The sequence below is a fragment of the Sturnira hondurensis genome, unplaced genomic scaffold (genome assembly GCF_014824575.4).
Source record: "Sturnira hondurensis isolate 20B ecotype Veracruz unplaced genomic scaffold, ASM1482457v3 Scaffold0006413, whole genome shotgun sequence".
NCBI lineage: Eukaryota > Metazoa > Chordata > Mammalia > Chiroptera > Phyllostomidae > Sturnira > Sturnira hondurensis.
The window spans coordinates 37085894-37105047 of record NW_028079044.1 but is presented as its reverse complement, the minus strand read 5'-3'; positions in this window follow the sequence as shown (position 1 = coordinate 37105047).

Here is a 19154-nt window from a genome sequence, read left to right as displayed (position 1 = left end):
ACACCAACCTAATAAAAACCTGGGGCCCAGCCTAGCTATCTCCCTTTTGTTCACCGCCCCCCCCCTCCTTTTAACCTGCTGAGCAGTTTTCTTATCTGGCACCTATGCTCTGCATCTCTGCCTCAGTTTAAGTCACCTGTCTTCTAGGTCATGGCTACCCATAGTCTTCTACTTGAATAGAGCTCTCACACAGCTGCCAGGTAAACTCCATAAAAGGCAAAGCTGACCTCGTCATTCACCCATATGAAGACCTGCCTCCTGCTTAGTTTACAGAATAAAACACAAGGTGTTTAATGTTGTAAGTCTTCCATGTGTGGCCCTCACTGATCTTGATGGCTCATCTCGTATTGACTCCCTGGTAAAACTACACCAAGGTTCTCATGTCACAAACATATCAAGGACTTTATCATGACTTGTAATGTTGCCTCTGGTTGCAGGGCTTTTCCCACATTTATTTGCCTACCTTCCTCATGAGCGAGCTATCAAGACTCACACTGGAAATGACCTCTACCGTAACTTCCCTGAACAGAGTACTGAAAACACCCCTCCTATGGGCTTCCGGGCACATGCCTGCCTTTTCACTCATATCATAGGGACAGTTTGCCTCCTTACAAGAGCGCCGCACTTGAAATGTGGCTGGCGTGATTGAGCAACTGGTTATTTCATTTTATTTTATTAAAATGAAATAACCATACGTGGCTGGTGCTATTCTATAGGGCAGCTCAGCTCTAGCGTCTTCCTGAAAGGAGTTTCTCACTATGTGGTCGACCACACAGAAAATAACACCAGCAGCTTTATAGCCTTTCTTGACCTTTGTTTCTACGGTAAAAAGCTCAGTCATTAATGATAAGCACTTTATAGTTATGTATATTAATGTTTTAAGCATCAAAAGGGGGTCATTTTTTAAGAAAACATCATTTTTACTGATCTCTCAAATAATTTACTTTGACAAACATACTGAAGCCACTTTATATTATAATAATAAGCTCATGTCTCTGTAGTCAGCTGAAATATGCTTTTCTTCACAGGCCTTTTTAACCCCTGTGAAAAACTGATTACACTTCATTTGATCTCAGGTTTATAGTATCAGAGTAGTCATGTATTTCTGGACATTATTGGTGGTTTCATAAAATAAGGAGAGAGCAAAAGCTGTGAATAATTTTCAAACTTCCACCTTAATTTCAATATTTTTAAATTTAACTGACAAGGTAATTATCCCAGAAATTGTCCTAACTAAATGATTTGTGAAACTATGATTGTCCCATTAAAATGACAGAGTACTCAATCAGGAGAGAAAAATGGTTCTCTGAGGTTTGGCCCCATTAAACAGGTTCTTTACATTATTAGCCACTTCTCCTTTTGAATGCGTGCAGCTGTGTGTTTCTGGGTGCGTGAGAAAAAGGGTCACAGCCGGAAAATGGCTAATGTTAATGGAGAGCAGTGAAGCAGAGGGTGGGGGGGCAGGTTCTGCGGGCTGCTTCTGGGGGCAGACTGCCTGACTGGAGTCCCACCGGGTTACGCCACGCCAGTGGTGTGATGGAAAGAGTTCGGTTGCCCACTCTCTACCCTACTTCGCTTATCTATAAAGGGAGATGCTGGTTTGATCAGTCATGCTGATCTGGATTGTGCTGCAGGAAAACCCCACCCACGTGAATCGCAGGAAGCAACAGGTGATTAGTTTTTTGCTAACACGATATGCTCATCTCCGATGAGCTGGGGGCTCTGTTTCACATCAACTCAAGGAGCCAGGTAGACACGGCAGTCACTCTCTGGAATTTTGCCAGTCACCGTGCAGTCACCAGAGGGGAAAGAGCTCAGAAAGGTCGTCTCCAGCCAGTGCACTCGCCTAGAAATGACCCACATCACTTCCCCTCATAAATCACTGGCCAGATGTGGCCCAAGGCCTTACCCTGTGCGCAAGGGGGAGACTGTACTACCCAGTGACAGGGCACTAATTATTACCATAATAATTATACCTATCACATATGCTAAAGTGTTATTTTACACAAATTACTTAGAACAGGACCCGAAGTAGGTTATTATTTTAAACTAAGTGAAGAGCAAATGAATGAAGTGTGAAATTAGATGATTCCAATTTCACATCAAACGAAATGATTTTAGGACTCCAAATCTGCTAAAATCAACTAATCTGAGTGTGGGCGGAGTGGGAGGGTGATAGTGAGATAATCCAGAGGGTTATTACTATCCTTTGTCAAGTACAACCTCATTTAGTAGGATACTTTGATTATAATTCCTTCATGCCAGACCATGGTCATTTTGGGATTTGTTTGTACATTCAACAAGTATACCCAGGCCCTGGGCTATGTGCTGCAGGCAAAAGCGATAAACGAAACAGACATGGACCCTGCCTTCCTGGGAGATTTGGTGTTCAATTTAACACAGGCAGGCAGGCACTCAGGAGTGTAGTGAATGCTAGTTAGAATTTCTACATAGGTGACAGAATTGATGAGAAGTGTTGGGGAATTTGACAAGTCTTATTAATTCATTCATTCATTTACTTATTTAATAGAGCTGCCCAACATCCAGAGATAACATGAACTTGGACACTGAACAGTGCAAGGGAACCTCCTGAATATTCTGGATTGCAGGAGGCTTCTAGGCGCTGAAACAGGAAGGAGGAAATCTCTGTATTGGCGGACTGTGACTTTCTCAACTCCTGGCTCTTCAGTGAGCATGTGCAGCACAAATACGCTAGACAAAGGGATGATTCAGGTCCAGGGCAGGACAGAGCAAGCAGGAAAACACAAGATTTTATCATGCTCTTCAGAACGATGCACAATTTAAACCTTATAAATTGCTTATTTCTGGAATTCTCCATGTAATACTTTCAAAGTTCAGTTTGGGTAACTGAAGCCTAGGAAAGCAAAACTATGTATAAGGTGGAAGTGAGGGCTACTATATTAGCAGCGTTTCATTGCCCTGTTTTTTCATTATTGGTGCCCTAAAAGGTAATTTTGAATGTTTTTTCCCTAATTCCCACCACATCATGACATTTTAACACTGCAGTTATTTATCTAATTTTTTTCTGGAAACTTCGGAGGGGCCACAACCATTGTGATAGCTATGGGTTCTTCATCCCCAATAATCAATGTCCGCTACCTTGAGGACAGCATTGTCACTTCTCACCCCACCAGGGAGATGGAGGTGGGATCAATGCATTTAAGACCAAGTGCAGAGGATAATTAGCTTAGGGGTGTGACTGAGTCCATTACACGTTTTCTAAATAGGCCAGAACTACAGAATAAAAATAGCTCAGAGCCATGAAATGAATAACGCCCCTGTTGGACTATATGCACATATATAACCATACCTACATTCTACGGATGCTCTTCAAGTGTCTTTTTAGATGCTGTTAGGTGAAGCAGTCAAGACAATGCCTCAAAGACTTGGAAGACAGTCTCAAGGTCATTTTGGTTAACAAACATGGAGAACCCACGAAATCCTCCTGTTAACACAGTACTGTTCAGTTTTCTCCCAATTTCAGTCCTGCCCGACACAACACTGGGCCATAATCCACCTCATCAGCAACTAGTCAACGGGTGCTTTGTACGTAAACAGGGAGACCTTTCAGTTTTCACTTCTATACAAAATAATGCAATGAACATCTGTATGTATAAAAACTCGCTACATCCATTTTGATGTTAACAAAGTCTTTAATATAGTTCCAGTTGAGATTACCACATGAAAAAATGATAACTATCTTATTTAACAGAATTAGTCATTACATGGGCAGTCTTTGTGAAGTTCCATAGTTTTCAGCAAATAAAATAGGTTTATATAATGGTGGAGGTGCTCAAAAGGCCCTTTCAGTTATAAGGTAAATAAGTTTTAGGAGTATACTGTATGACATGGTGACTGTAGTTAACAATAATGTATATTTGAAAGTTCCTAAGTGAGTTGAATTAAAACATTTTCATCATAAAAAATTTAGTAACTGTGTGGTGATGGACACTGACTAAACTTATTCTGGTAACCATTTTGTAATATATGCACATATCAAATTCTCATATTGTACACCTAAAACTAATACACATTATACGTGAATTATAGCTCAATTTAAAGAAAAGAAAAAAATACAAGTTTTGCTTTTTCTTTATTTGTTAAAAGTCATTCCTATTTTTACATTATAGAAAAATACAAGTATTTTGCTTGAAGACCAGGAAACGGGTCAAAAAATATCTCCTTATCTTTGATTCCATGATAAATGTGCAGTCTGGTGTCATGGATTGGTGGCAGTGAACTGTAAATTATGTCTGGGTGTAAAAACACCTGCTACTTCCCCATGTGTAAAAAGGCTTCCTGCAGGAAGACAGGCGTTGGAATATCTTACATTACTACAAAGGACTTTCTGTTTAAAAAAGGTAGAGTTCTTAGAAAACTACGGGTGTAGAAAGACCACAACATGTAACATCTCTGAGAGGCTGGGCAAGAGAAAACCTGTTGCTTAAAAACAGAAGGGAGAAAGTGAGGCTGGGAGATCTAGAGGACAATTCACCACTTGCTCCACCTTCCCTACCAGTTTAACCCACTGCAAAAAAGTCACAAAGAACCTATCACTGGCAAAGCATCAGTTTTATCATCTAAAGAACAAACTTCACTGCTCATCCCATGTGGGAGGAAAATGGGTTAGGCCTGAAAGGAGATAATGATGCTCTTAGCTTCCCCCTGAATTAAAGTCACCTGCACAATAAATGAGTTACCTGATGTGCCTGCCCAGCCAGAAGTGGCAATACTAGAAGAGAGATGGAGGAGACCTGGGTATTGATGAAAAAAGTGTTTCGTGTTTTGGACAGCACAGTGGTTCTCAAAGAACCACAATACCAAACTTCCTTGGGAACCCGTGAGAAATGCAAATTCTTGGACCCTTTCCCCAAACTAGTGAATCATAAATCTTGGGAATGAAACCCAACAATCTGTTTTATCAAGTTTTCCAAATGATTCTGGTACCCATCAAAGTTTGAGAGGCACTGCTCTGCATAGGAAAAGAGGAAATACAAGACATCCGTGGTCTTGGAAACAGAAAGCAAGTCCTGCTTCCTATGTCTGGGAAAAAGTTACCCCCACCTGGAACTTGTTTCACTGGATATAAGGTTCTCAACTCTCTTTACCTGATGGAGGAAAGGGTGAAGGGAGTCACTTCTTCAGAGGCCAGAGGGAAAGGCTGAGAAGTGGAAAATTCCTGTAACCATGAAGGAATTGGCTGTTCATCTGTATCTAAGGTAAACCCAGGCACCTGCCCATCAATAGAGTGGGGACGACTAAAGGGGACCCACTGCTACATGGATTTCTCTTTCTCTTCTGGCCTTTCCGACCAGGGTTCTGAAAAACACATGGTCATTTGGGGTTGGTATGCATGTAATATGTTCAAAAACTAAATCAAACAGGGCTGTCTCTCGTAGTCTCTTCTAAAGCTGCTCAAACGTCTAAAAAATATTTAAACATTGAAAATTCTTCAAAGTTTAGGATAAAAATAGTTCCTTTGCCAGTGTCAAAAAAGAGAGGAAGAGGAAAGAAAGAAAGGAAGAAAAAGAAAAAGGTTAAAAGGTATATTTAGTCTAAATACATAGAAAGAAACCAGGAGGCAGGAAGAGGAAAAGACAATAGCCTAGATAAATAAATATATACATGAAATTTTAATGACAAGCATTTAAGCCTATGTTTGCACAGCCCTTCTCCATCAAATATGTAATTATTAGTGTCCTAATAGAAAGAATAAGAGTTTGTTCTGTGGGAAAATAGGACTTGCTAAGAAACAGTTAAGAAAAAAAAGAGAACTATGAACTTAACATTAACCACAAAGGCTGTTCTTCTTCTCTAAAAAATGATATTATTCTTTGGTTAGATGATAATAGGGATACTATTATATACATGTGTATAGGCATGTATGTGTGACCCATATGCTCAAATAAGGTTGAAAAATACCAAGTTAAACAGCTTCCTTTTCTGCAGAACTAACTCCTCAGAGGCTTTAGATATGCTAATACGCACTTTAAGTTTCCGAGGTACAATATGCAGCATTTCTCAAAACTTGTTTCACTATGAAATTGTTATTGTTCTACACATCTGCCGTCTCTGATCAGAACCAGTTTAGGAAATGGTGACTCACTTTGGCTGAGCCTTAGTAGATGTTTATGTCTTTTCAGACTAGCTGATACTACAGGGAAATGACACCGTCCCCTGATGACTCGAATCCCAACTGAATAATGTAGTTACTCACTAAATAATGGAGAATTAAATATAAATTCTACACAGCTTATCCATCTGTTATCACATCTGGATTTTTCAGCTTTGCTTATATCCTCCCTTCTTTGCTTTTTGGTGTGTGGAATTGATTTCACATTCCACTTCCACAAATAGTTATTAAGCACTTACAGTGGGTCCTGAAGTTCAGATGGAGGTAAATGGAGGTGGGAGAAATAGAATAATAGAACCCATTTCTTAGGATTTGCAACGCGGGTAAACCATGGCTAGATGCAGAGGACCAGTGCTGAAAAGCACTTTACAGATTATATCCTGCAGAAAAAAATATTTTCTTTGAAACTTCTCCATTTACTCTTGAAGTAGGGTAGCATTTTTTTTAAATATAAAGTTTTTTTCTCCTATACTTCTTTTTTCTCTCTCACTTTATCCCCTATAAGCTGATACTGAACTTACTGCCTTAAGGAAGGAAAGCACTATGTCAGAGAGGAAAAAAAGAGAAGAGTTTTCAGAGCTTATGGTGTTCAAATGTGTCAATCTATTAAGATTTTACCTCATGCCTTTGAAGCAAGTAAAAGAATTTTTTTCTGCCCTTGGATGGAATAGAGATGAGGCAGAGATACTGAGAGGCAGAACATAGAGAACCCGGAGGGAGAAATCCTGTACTTGGGAGCCCAGCGAAGTCCAGGTGACGCTAAGTCCTCAGAAAGGGCTTGGTGCAGTGCTGTGGTAGGTCTGGGGACTGGGCCATTCGAACAGCTTCTCAGACATTTTCATACTCTAGCAGGGCAGGAGGGCAGCCCTATCAGATCCTAGAAGCTTGAGACTTCTCCCAATTACATGCCCCCAAACTTAGAAGCCCAAGGAAAACAGAAACCCCCAAATAACTTTTTCTATTTTTCCAGTGAAATGGGAGTTCATATGAGATTGTCAGACCCTCCAAAGAAGTATTTTGTCTGAATTCGTAGACCAAAGTTCATAACTATTCCATGAGACAGGAACTTCTTGGTACCAGAACAATTTAATTCTATCCAATAGGTAAGACTTAATAAGTAAAATAGTATGCTATATTCCCCTATAATCTGTAAAAGAGATTTAAAAAATCAAATCTTAAGAAAGTTAGGGAAGAATCTTTTTGCTATATAGTTTTGTGACATTTTAGGTGCAATCGATCATTTTCTCTGCTGTTTTTAGGATGTTAAAGGTGAGAAAAATTCCATTTTCAAAAGAAGTCATGCAAGTCAACACAGAAAGCTCACACTGTGAAAGAGCAAGCTAGATGGGCCCCAAGATCAGAGCTCTTTCTTTAACCCTTTCTCTGCGGCACAAACTCTAAAAACCCAGAATACTATGGGTTCAATGGGTAAAAAATAAATCAAAAGCATATCCAAATCAAAATAAGATCACCATGATTTCCCAGTAATGGTAGTCCTATCTCAAATAAGTAAGATATCTGGCATAAGAGAAGGTAGAAGAAGAAATACAAGAGCTTGTTGTCACAGATTATGAATCATAATTTCCTCAGTTAAATGCTTACTAAACTGTTTCAAGTTCATGACGTTCCTTTAAAGAGCTTTGAATGGGATCCACCTCCATTCCCAACTCTTATTTCCAACCCCACTGGGTTTTGCCACCCAGAAGGTTCTCTACGGGGAGAAAAAGGCAAACATGGGGAGAGAATCAGCAACTCTTCAAGACATTGATAGTGTTGATCGGGGAAAAAGCAATTTTCATTCTTTTCAACTGTGTTCTCAAATCTGCATATGAAAATCACTGGAGACGATTAAAAACAAAAACAAAGCACTCATGGTATTACTTGTACAGGGTGTCGCCATGTGACTACATCAACTGAGTAAAAATCTATAAGCACAGATTGCTAGTTGGCTCCCAATACTCACCCTCCCTCTTCGTGTACACAACAATGGCTGAAAAGGAGCCAGACACTGTTCCAGAAACGAAGGACCTGCGAGGGAAAACAGCGGATGGCCGATGAGATGGTGTGGAACTATTGCATGGGACTTCCTGGGAAACTTTTGAACTATGAAAGAGAGAGCTTCTTCCCCTCTCTATTTTTTCCGCTATCTAAAACACGAAGGCAGTATCTGAAACTTGAGCAATGGACATGAGACTACATGGAAGTGCCCGGAGGCAGAGTAAAAGCAAAGAGGAGGTGTTAATATTACTGCTGAATGGAGTCCTCATTCAAGAACCACAAGAGAGGAGAGAAGTGGGCAGGATGAGTCAGACCATAAACAGCTTCAAACACCTCTTCACAAGCTAAGGATTTATCCTGAGGTTAACGAGAAAGCTGATGACTGGATTCATGACCTAGAAAGATAACTCCAGAGGCAAAGTAGTACTACTACTTTGGTATAATACTACTTTGGTATTATTACCAAAGTAGTAAGACTTTGGTGCATTTCGAGCATCTGGTGGGTAGAGATATGGTAGAAGGGAGAACAAAGTCGGTTTGGAGACACTCGCTAAGTGTCTCCAAAGTCTATTAGCCATGGACTTCCTGATTTCTAAACTGGATTATCTCCATTCCTTAGAACAATCCCTCGTAACCAATGTTTCCCCAGCCATTCTACTCCTCCTGGCTGGGTGGCTGTAGGATTGCCTGTCAAGACTGGGTTTGATGAGAAACGATAGTGAATTAACCTGAGTTTCAAATTCTGCTTCCTTCGTCACATGTAACTGAGGTTTTTATCATGTGTAACTGTGCTTTCATTTGGGCTACAACTATTTCATGCTCTTTGAACTCTGTGTATTTAGCCAAGTAATTGTATGCTGGTTTGGAAAACCAAGAGGAATCGTATCACCCCACTGCAGAGGTGCGATCAGAGTTGGCGAGAGGAGCTCTTCTGTGGCCCTGCACATCCTTCCTCATCTTTTTCTTCGCTGTGCTCTGTGGATTCTTCAGAGCCTGACACTACAGATGGTTTGGAGATTATGTCTCACCACTGACTGATCTATCCAGGCTGTTCCCGCTTTTTTAAATGGTGAGCTGAGACCAGTGCAGGAGTCTCATTTATCAGTCTTTTCCCAGTGAAGGGTAATTTTTCCTCTATTTTCAAAATAGTTTCTATTCATTTGCTTGTCAAGTAGTCCTCCCTGACTGTGGGCAAATGGGTTATTTATTGCCAAGCTAACTTTCTCTTTGCACAGGAAATCACTGGGAAGGTAGGTTGGGAGCTGAGTCGAATCATCCTTGGGATCGTTAGAGGCAGCATAATATTTTGTGGCTGTCAGGCTGAAGGCTTCTAGCGTGGTAGAGGGGTCATCGTTCGGGAAAAACATAATGATCCCAGAATGCTGGCTGACAGGGTCTTGATCTGAGCTTTTATTATGTTCAATTTATCAGGCTCTGGAAGGAACTGACCATGGGACTCTTTCAAAACATTTGAAATCTGTGGATAAAAGCGCAGAGACAGGCTTTTCCTACTTCCATTAATTTTATAATCAATGATGTCAATTTGTCACTATTAATAATGTTTCCACAACCACTTTCCCCAGGCTTTCCTGAACTTAAAAGCTGCTAGATAAACTCCTCCTCCTTCTCTTTCTTTCTTTTTTTTTTTTCTGATCTTAGTTTCTCTCATTCTGCTGACTATACTCAAATTTACTTTACTTTTTTCCTGGCCACCAAATCTTTTTTCTTTCTTTTTTTCCTTGTTAGACATCACAGTATAGTTTACAATACCCAGTTTAATGTGAAATTTTTGAAAGCTGACAGCTTGAATTACAAATGTCTGTTTTTAACTTTTTACATTTCACCCTTGTGGTTAGCTTTTAGCTTTTTGGATTTTCTCACAAAAGTGATATGTAAGCTTGTTTTTCAGTTGATTGAGAGATTCTTTTTTACGATATCCCAAGTGTCTCTGATCCTGTCTGCATGATCGTTCTTGTACCTTAATAAAGCAAGACAAAAAATAAACACTGTTTTATATTTTTGTATCTGAATAAAAATATGATTTGTTAAAACTTTTGAACCCCGAAGATGGCTAAATATGGATTAGTATATGATAATGGTTAATTGTCACTAGGCATCACCATGCCTGGATTGGAATACCACATCTGCTTTGTAACTTTGGGCAAATGACTTCACCACTCTGAGCTTTGGTTTTCTTATGCTTAAATAGTACCATCGATACTAATCTCTTGGAGTTATTTTAAGTATTAAGAGACAGACTGCTTGCAAATTATTTAGTATAGTGCCTGACATAGTAGGAGCCTGACATAGGTTATCTATAATAATGGTAAATAATATTACTATAATAATAATGATGTATAAAAATATAATTTTAATGGCTAAGGGAAATGGTGGGTGAATTAATGTAAATCTATTACTACTATTGGATGTATAAGGAGCACATGCTTTATTGAAAGCAGACCAGTTGCATAAGGTTTATATAGGGACGAGACACGTAACACACAACCCAGCCTTAACGTGCTGGTCGATTAGCTTTTTTTCTCAGTGTGAATAGTGTATATTTGTTAGAATTATGGTGTTACATAGTGATATTTTATCAGATATTGAGTGTGTTTGTAATATTCTAAAACTTTATAGATTTTCTCTATTTAATTGGTAGGTATTCACAAAAGACTGAAAGGGACTAGACATTGAACTTTCTCCTACACAAAATCTAACTCATGGTCTCCTACCCTCCCTAGGCTGGACCTTTTTCAGGGTGTACTGTCTCACTGTATGACATCACTACTGACCCAGCTGCACGAATCAGAAATGGTCTGATGGCAGCTCCCGGATAGCCTCAGAAGTGATTTCGCTTCCCAGGAATGTTCTTCATCTCTCTCCCAAAGCATACATTTGTACAAGCACACCACCTAATTTCAAATGGTGCTCTGGCTAGGCAAAAACATTTTAAGAGAGGTTCTTTTCCATTCATATTTTCATCTTTTAAAAAACATATACATATTTTTAAAGAACTTCCGGAGCCACCACTGCCAATATCGATACCTCCTTTTCTATCATTTTAAACCTTTGAAGTAGCTTTTTATTACCCCTTGTCACCTCATCTCTCCTGTCAGCAACCTATTGAGAAATACTGTCACGTTCACTGGGCTGTCTAAGTAAGTAGTCTTCCCACATCTTCAGCCCTTTTCTAACCCATTTTTCGTGTACAACCAGTTTCTTTAAAAAAAAAAGTCGGTCTCATCAGGTCTTCCCCCAACCCTCCCCACCTACCCTTCTTGGTCAAAATGCTTTCTTTGCCCTCCTACACTTCTTAAAATACAGGCTACACCCTTAGCGTGCTCTTCAGTGCCAGAGACAGTGTGGCCCCTCATTTCCTCCTTTACCTCATTCTTCTAGCCCTCCTTTTCGTCCTCCGGGCCTTCTTTCTTCCACAAATATTTCATATTCTCCTCTATCACAAGACTTTGCATATGCTGTTCTCTCATTTTCAAATGCTTTTCCTGGCACCACTCACAATTTTTCGTTTAACCATCTCCTAATCGTTTTTGAAATCTCAGTCCAGGCATCAATTTCTCAGGGGCAACGGTTCCTAGGTGTCTTTCATCCTGTTATTTATCTTAGTGACATCACGCTTCCAGCATTTGAAGCAGTGATCACATTTGTAATTGCACATTAGTTTTTTGATTATTTATTTAAAACCTTTCTCTGACATGAGCCTATAATCTCTATGAGAGCAAAGCTAATATATATTTGTTTATGATTATATTCTTTGCAGGCTGTAAAATGCCTGGCGCAGAGCAAGTGTGTAATAAATAAATGATTTATTAATTGAACAAATGTGAAAGATATACTTCATATCAAAGTGTCTTCCCACCAAATGCCATTTGATGGACACACCAGTAGCACAGAGTTGCTTTCTTTGCACGCACACCCTAATTTTTTCCCCTTGTTTGCCAGTATTCATGCTGGTTTTGTTTTGTTTGTTCGTTTGTTTTATTGTTTTATTTTGTTTCATTATTTCTGCCTTTAGTTCCCTCTTGTCTTAGTTGACTAACTACTTTTTTTCAAAGCAGGTTTTTTTCAAGGATTTTATTTATTTATTTAGAAAAAGGGGAAGGGAAGGAGAAAAAGAGGGAGAGAAACATCAGTGTGTGGTTGCCTCTCACACGTCCCCACCTGGAGACCTGGCCCACAACCCAGGCATGTGCCCTGACTGGGAATTGAATCGGTGACCCTTTGGTTCATAGGCCCACACTCAGTCCACTGAGCCACACCAGCCAGGGCCTACTTTTTATCCATCAAGTTCACAGTTATCTCTTCCTGGAGGACTTGTTTGACTACGTAGTCTCCTTAGCCTATCTCTGTAATCTTTTAACTAGCAATAAATATTTCTGTTGCATCCAATATATGTTTGGTGGATCAGGTTAAAAAATCTTGGTTCCTCTTTGACCCCATGTAAAATTCATCAGCAAATCTGGTAAGATTTGTCTTCATAGCATCTCCAGATTCCAAATACGACCCTACCTTATTCTTTCCAACCCTCTAATCCCTGTCACCATCTAATCTGCCATCTTGCATGTGTTATTGTAAAAAATTCCTACCTGACCTCTACCTGTGGTTCTATCGTTACCACACTTCCATCTGTTCTCAACCCTGGAACTATAGTAACTATACTTTCAAAACTTAACCTACGTCAATACTATGCTCAAAATCTTCTGAAAACTTCTATCTCCTTCAGAATAAATCTGAATTCTTTACCTAGGTAGCAGTTTAAGAGATGACCCCCAATGATTCTTGTCTCCTGTTATGTATGTCTTATTTAGTTTCCTCCCACACTGAACAGGACATTGTACAAGTGACAGTGTGTGACTGACCTATGTAACCAACAGGACATTGTACAAGTGACAGTGTGTGACTTCTGAGAGCCGCTTGTAATAGACACAGCGGCTTCTGCTTTGCACTCTTTTAGATCGCACTCTCTCCCTGTGGGAAGGACAGCTGCCTTGTTGTGAGCACACTCAAGGCTCCTACAGAGAGGCCCCTGTGGTGGCAACTGGGGCTTCTTGACAACAGCCAGTGGTGCTCCCAGGGCCTGTGAGTGAGCCCACCCAGAAGTGGCTCCTCCCCTCTCAGTCAAGGCTTCAGACAACCGGCAGCCCCCTCAGACATCAGACTGAAGCTTCTCAAGACAACCTGAGCACCCAGCTAAGCAACTCCTGGATTTCCAACCTGCAGAATCTTTGTGAGATAATACAGATTTGTTATGTTAAGCTGCTAAATGTTGGGATAATGTTTTTTAAGCAGCAATAGGTAACTAATACAGTTACCATCATGGAAAGGACCCCCTTGGTATGAAGCCCTGTTCCTTCACTGGCTTCACCTCTTGCTAATCCCCCCTTTTGCTCACCCCACTCCAACCACATCACCCTGTTCTTCACGCTCGGAATGCCTTCTGCCTTGGGGTCATCGCCCTTGCTGGCTACCTGCCCATTTCAGGTCTCCGTTCAAATGTGACACTTTCGGTACTGTCTTTGACCATCCCAAAACTCCATGCCCACTTTTCTGTTTCATTTTCCTCTAGTATTTGTCAACATTTGACATATGGTATATTTTACTTTTTGTTATCATCTCTGTCTCTCACTCTTTCTCTCTCTCGCCCTTGGTGATAATGTAAGCTGTGAGGGCAGAAGTTTTTGTTGGTATTGTTTTTTGTTTGTTTGTTTTATCTGTTGCTTTTGTTGTTCATTGCTATTTCTTTAGCACTTCGAACAGCGATTGGCAAATACTCTGTGGCCAATAAATACTTATGAAATAAATTGAGTCTTCATTCTTAGTGTGTGTTAATGAAGTCATCGGAGCTTTTATTGTTTTCCTATCTTCTGCCACTTGATTGTAAACTCCTTCAGTCAGACACTATATCTTATTCATCTTATATTTCTGTCATCTGTTTGGTGACATATGGAATAACAGATCTACTTACTAAAGTAAAAAAAAGGGATCTGAGTTATTTTTGGAGTTTACACCACAGAGAGTATTTTAAGAAGTTAAATATGAGTTTAAAAATGTATGGATTTAAAAATACTCTGAATGAGTCAGTGGTCTTGTGAAATTAACAAAGATTACTTAAAATTAAATGGCACAGCCCTGGCTGGCGTAGCTCAGTGGATTGAGCGCAGGCCTGCGAACCAGACGGTCACGGTTCAGTCGCGGTTCGATTCCCAGTCAGGGCACATGCCTGGGTTGCAGGCCGGTTCCTTGCAGGCTAACTACCAGCAGGGGAGGCACAAAAGGCAACCATACATTGATGTTTCTCTCCCTCTCTCCTTCCCCTCTAAACATAAATAAATAAATAAAATCTTAAAAAAAAAATTAAATGGCACAAACATTTGAATTTTTAAAGCAGCAAGACCAATTCATGGTATACTTTTAAAACTAATTGCATTTGAATTGGATAATACATTAGACATAAAAATTGATTTCATTTTATTTTATGACACTTGGAATTTTTTCTCCACTGAGCAGGTTGTATGCAGGTTTCAGTTTGCAAATGAAAGCTGCTCTTGTTAATTGGCAAACTAGAACTCATTAGAAAATATACAATTTTTTAATCCTCACCTGCATTTATTGATTTGAGAGAGAAAGAGAAAGAAAAACATCAATGTGAGAGAGAAACATGGATGTGAGAGAGAAACATTGGTCAGTTGCCTCCCATATGTGCCCCTACCAGGGATTGAACCCACAACACAGGTATGTGCCCTGACTTGAGATTGAACCCAAAGCATTTTGGTGTATGGGGTGATGCTTCAACCGACTTAGTCACCTAGCCAGGGTGAAAGGTATACATTTTTTGACAAATATTTTCAACTCAGAGAAAATTAGCAATTTTATAATCATGTCCCCCATACTCTAAATTTTGTATTTAAATCATTTGATAGAAAAGAAGCGGAGTTACATATGTTCAATGTTTCTTATGTGATTTATAGTCATTGAGAATTATCAATTTTACAGGGGGAAGATAAATCAATAAGAACTAGATCTACCAATCCACTGTCACCTTCTAATGGCAACTTGTAAAAAAGAAGAATTCTATTGTTTCTTGGAGAAAAACTGTATCAGGGTTGAACAAGTCCTGGTTAATTAGAGAGCTCAGTGGACTTACCCAAAGTAAAATATGTAATCAGAAGCAGAAACATGGCCACCGTTCTGCTGCCTAAATTCCTGGTTAATCGTTTTGCTCACTGGCCTATTCCGCTTCCTGAAGTGCCGGAGGCTGTTGTGTAACAGGGGTATCTGTTGTCTGGGAGTTGAGCATGCCATTGTGAGAAACAAACCCCTCCCCCCATGGGAAGTCAAATGGAATTGGGGGAGGGAGAGAGTGATGTAAGGAGGAAAAGTATACATAAGCTTGAGGTCAATTCTGCAATATTAAAATGCAAAATTCATAAGTTGCTGTCTTTAATACTCAAAGATGACTTGAGGCTAGAAGTAGGAGATAGAGGAAGGTCAGTGGGGGAGGTTATCTTATCTAGCCCAAGAGATGTGCATTGCCCTGGTCTATGCCTAGGAGGTGTTGGGGAGGATCACGGGAAGTGTATAGCACCATCTAAAAATTGGTTTTATTGTTATATTAGGAAAGACATTCTTATGAGAATTCAAAGAAAATTATACAGGAAATAGTGGAAATCAATATGATATTTTAAAATCATTTTTTAAAGATTTTATTTTATTATTTTTAGACAGACGGGAACAGAGGGAGCAAAACATCAATGTGTGGTTCCCTCTCACACACACCCCCACCAGGGACCTGGCCTATGACACAGGCATGTACTCTGACTGGGAATCAAACCAGGGACCCCTTGGTTCTCAGGCTGGTGCTCAATCTACTGAGCCACACCAGCCAGGGCTCAATATGATATTTTTAAGGAGGCAGAATAGTTGGGTGTTTAGTAAGTTTATTCCCTCCAGCTTTTGGAGTCCGAGCATTCCAACACTTTCACAGGTAGAGTATAATGTTAGCTGTGTGTTGTCATCCATGGCCTTTATTTTGTTGAGATAAGTTCTTTCTATACCCAATTTGTTGAGAGTTTTTATCTTGAAAGGATGTTGAATTTTGTGAAGCGCTTTACTGCGTGTAAAACAATCATGATTTTTGTTTTTCATTGTACTAATGTGCTGTATCAGACTTACTGATTTGTGGATGTTGAAATGCCCTTGCATTTCAGGGATAAATGCCACTTGATCTTGGGCTAGAGCTGGTGGCACACACACACTCAGCAGCGAGGACCACCTTCGGGTCTGGCTGGGCCAGTTTCAGACACAATAGTGAGTGGCCTAGCAGCAAGGGGCAGGGCCAGATGTGATGGTGTGAGCAGCTGCGGGGGCTCTGGCTGTCAGGGCGCAGTCCTATGGCTATAGGGTCTCCACGTGCACGGTGGTGGAGTCTGATGACAGGGCCGTGGCTTGAGGTGGCAAGTGCACAGCTGGAGGTGCTAGCTACAGGTAAGCACAGTGGTTTATAGGCCAGGAGACAGGAAAGGAGCTGGGCCAACAACCAGCTCTGGGAGCCTTGGCCTTTGGGTACACTCTTAGGGCTGCAGGGTCTCACTGTAGAAGTGTGCGCATAAATGCACACAGATGCACACACAACATCGTAGAGGCCCATGTCAGGAGTTGGACAAGCAATGGTGCTGCCAGGGCACATGTGGAGTCTTAGCCCTGAGCATGGTCACGATGATGGGGGTCAGCCATGTAGGTCAAGGCTGGTATCTTGCACTTGTGCGGCCGCAGAGTCTGTATCGTGGCTGTGGTGTGGATCCCACACTGGGACTGGGGGCAGAGAAGGAAGCTAGGAAAGAGTCAGGTAGATAGCATCTGTGAACGTGAGAACCCTTGAGGCAGAAACTCGTGAATTCTGTGCACAGCCCTTGGCAGCTGTGCTGACCACTGTGTCATCAGTGGTGGAAGCCACTGGGGTCCTGGGCTGAGCAGGTGAGCGAGGGAGGTGCATTCTCTGCTTCAGTGTGGCTGACCGTGGCAGCCCCTGCCCACCTACCTTGTTTCCAGCTGTCTGTATGAGTGTCAGCTTTGCTGGTCTCTGGGTGGGGTGAAACTGAAGCAGGTCCTTGGTATAAGGCCTGAAAAGCTTCAGAAGGCTTCAGTCACCGGCTGCCAAGGGAAATCCTTTCTATCTGGGCAGTTCCCTCTTGACCCTGAGCAGTGCTGGCCTGGAGGCATGAGGCAGCAATAACGAAGCTGTTTTTCCTTCCCTCTTTGTGTGGTTACCCTTAGGTTGTGTGTTCCACTGTGCTGTGAAATTTCTGCAGTAGACTTCTGAGCTCCCCCAGAGCAGTTTTCGTTCTTGGCTAGCTGTCTGATTCTTGAGCTTTGTAGGGGAATGGAGGCTGGAGTTCCCTCCACCGTGATCTTGGTGTACCATCGTGTTCTGTACTTACGTTAGAAAATGATTTATTGTTGATTGGAAATCCAAATTTAACTAAGTGCTGTGGATTGTTATTTGTTAGATCCCAGAATGCTACCTTTTTGTGATCAAGAAAATGGTTCATTCAATATGCCAGCATGGATTTAACGAATCATGAGGTGGGAAGTCTTCCATCCTAAACAGGTAAAATAAAGGCTCGATAGTTACAGCATTGGTAGGAAATAAAATGGTGACTTCAACTGTAGTGGTGTTCTAAGCCAACTAATTAATGTCCAAAATAAAGTTTTTATAATAAAAAATAAGACTTTTTTTCCTGGATTTAATGGGTTAGCGTTCGTTTGGCACTTCCCTACTGACCCAACTGGGATATTGGGATAAGAGAAGTGTTGGATTCATTAAGGTAGTTGCATCTGCTAGAACTCAGGTGTGAATTTGCTTGTTATCAATGTCATCAACGTAAATATTTGCAACATTGTTGTGCAGGTTGCCAATGAAAGTTTAGAGTAACTCCTCCTGCCACACAGTGTGGGTTCTCCTTAGCATTACTTTCATTTAACTGCAATTCCTTTAATTTCAACATGAGGCTGGACCAATCAGTGACTTTCAGTGCATTAAAGAAATCTGAGAAGTCTCTGTTCTAGCCATGTTGTCTTATTTTCCTGATAGAAAATCATTCTCCCTTCAAATAGTGGAATGTAGTGCGTTTTTCTGAACTGAAACTTGTCCGCTCCTCAGTCAGGTCTCTGGGAGTAGTGAAAGTACTTGCAGCTATTTAGCCCCTGCACCTTAATTTTTCATCTTCAAAAATCTTATTTTTATTTAAGGGTAGAGTGTATGACCAAGAACAACAGTTTACAGTGTTCACTTGATTGAACAAAAACAGTCACGGAATTTGAGTGGTTCCATCTGAAATAGCTGGTTCAGACTGATGCCGTGTGGAAAGGAGGTGGAATCAGAGAAGAATGAATGGACGTATATATGATTTGGCACTAGGGATGCCTTATGAATACCATCAATTTGAGATTTTTAAAAGCATCTAAATGTGTTTACACAGCTGGATATTCTGTTTCAACTTGGTCTTTTTTCTTCATGTTTCCAGGTTATTTACAAATATATTTCCCTCTGCTTTTTTCCTTTATGCATTTTATTTTCCAAGTTTGGATTGTAGAAGCTCAGATAGCAACATAATATTGTGAAATACTTTCTGGGAGTTTTGTTTGTTGTTGTATTATCAGCATTAGGAGAAAAAGAGGCATCTGAAAAGTAAACAGTTTTAGAGATAATCTTCCAGCTTTATCTGATTCAAGAAAATAAGAATTAATTTCATCCACATTTTCATGTGGATGATTAATTTTTTTCTTGGATTAGTGTCAAAAAAATATCCAAATTTCAGCAATATTCTGGAATAGCAATTCCAATATTTCTGTATTTCCTCTTTGTAGATTCTAGATTATTGCCAGAATTCTTTTAACTTAATCTAAAGTCATGACAATGCAGGGCATGGAAAATGTGCCGTGAATTTTAACGATCTTCTTCCTTGTCCCAGGCCCGATTGCTGGC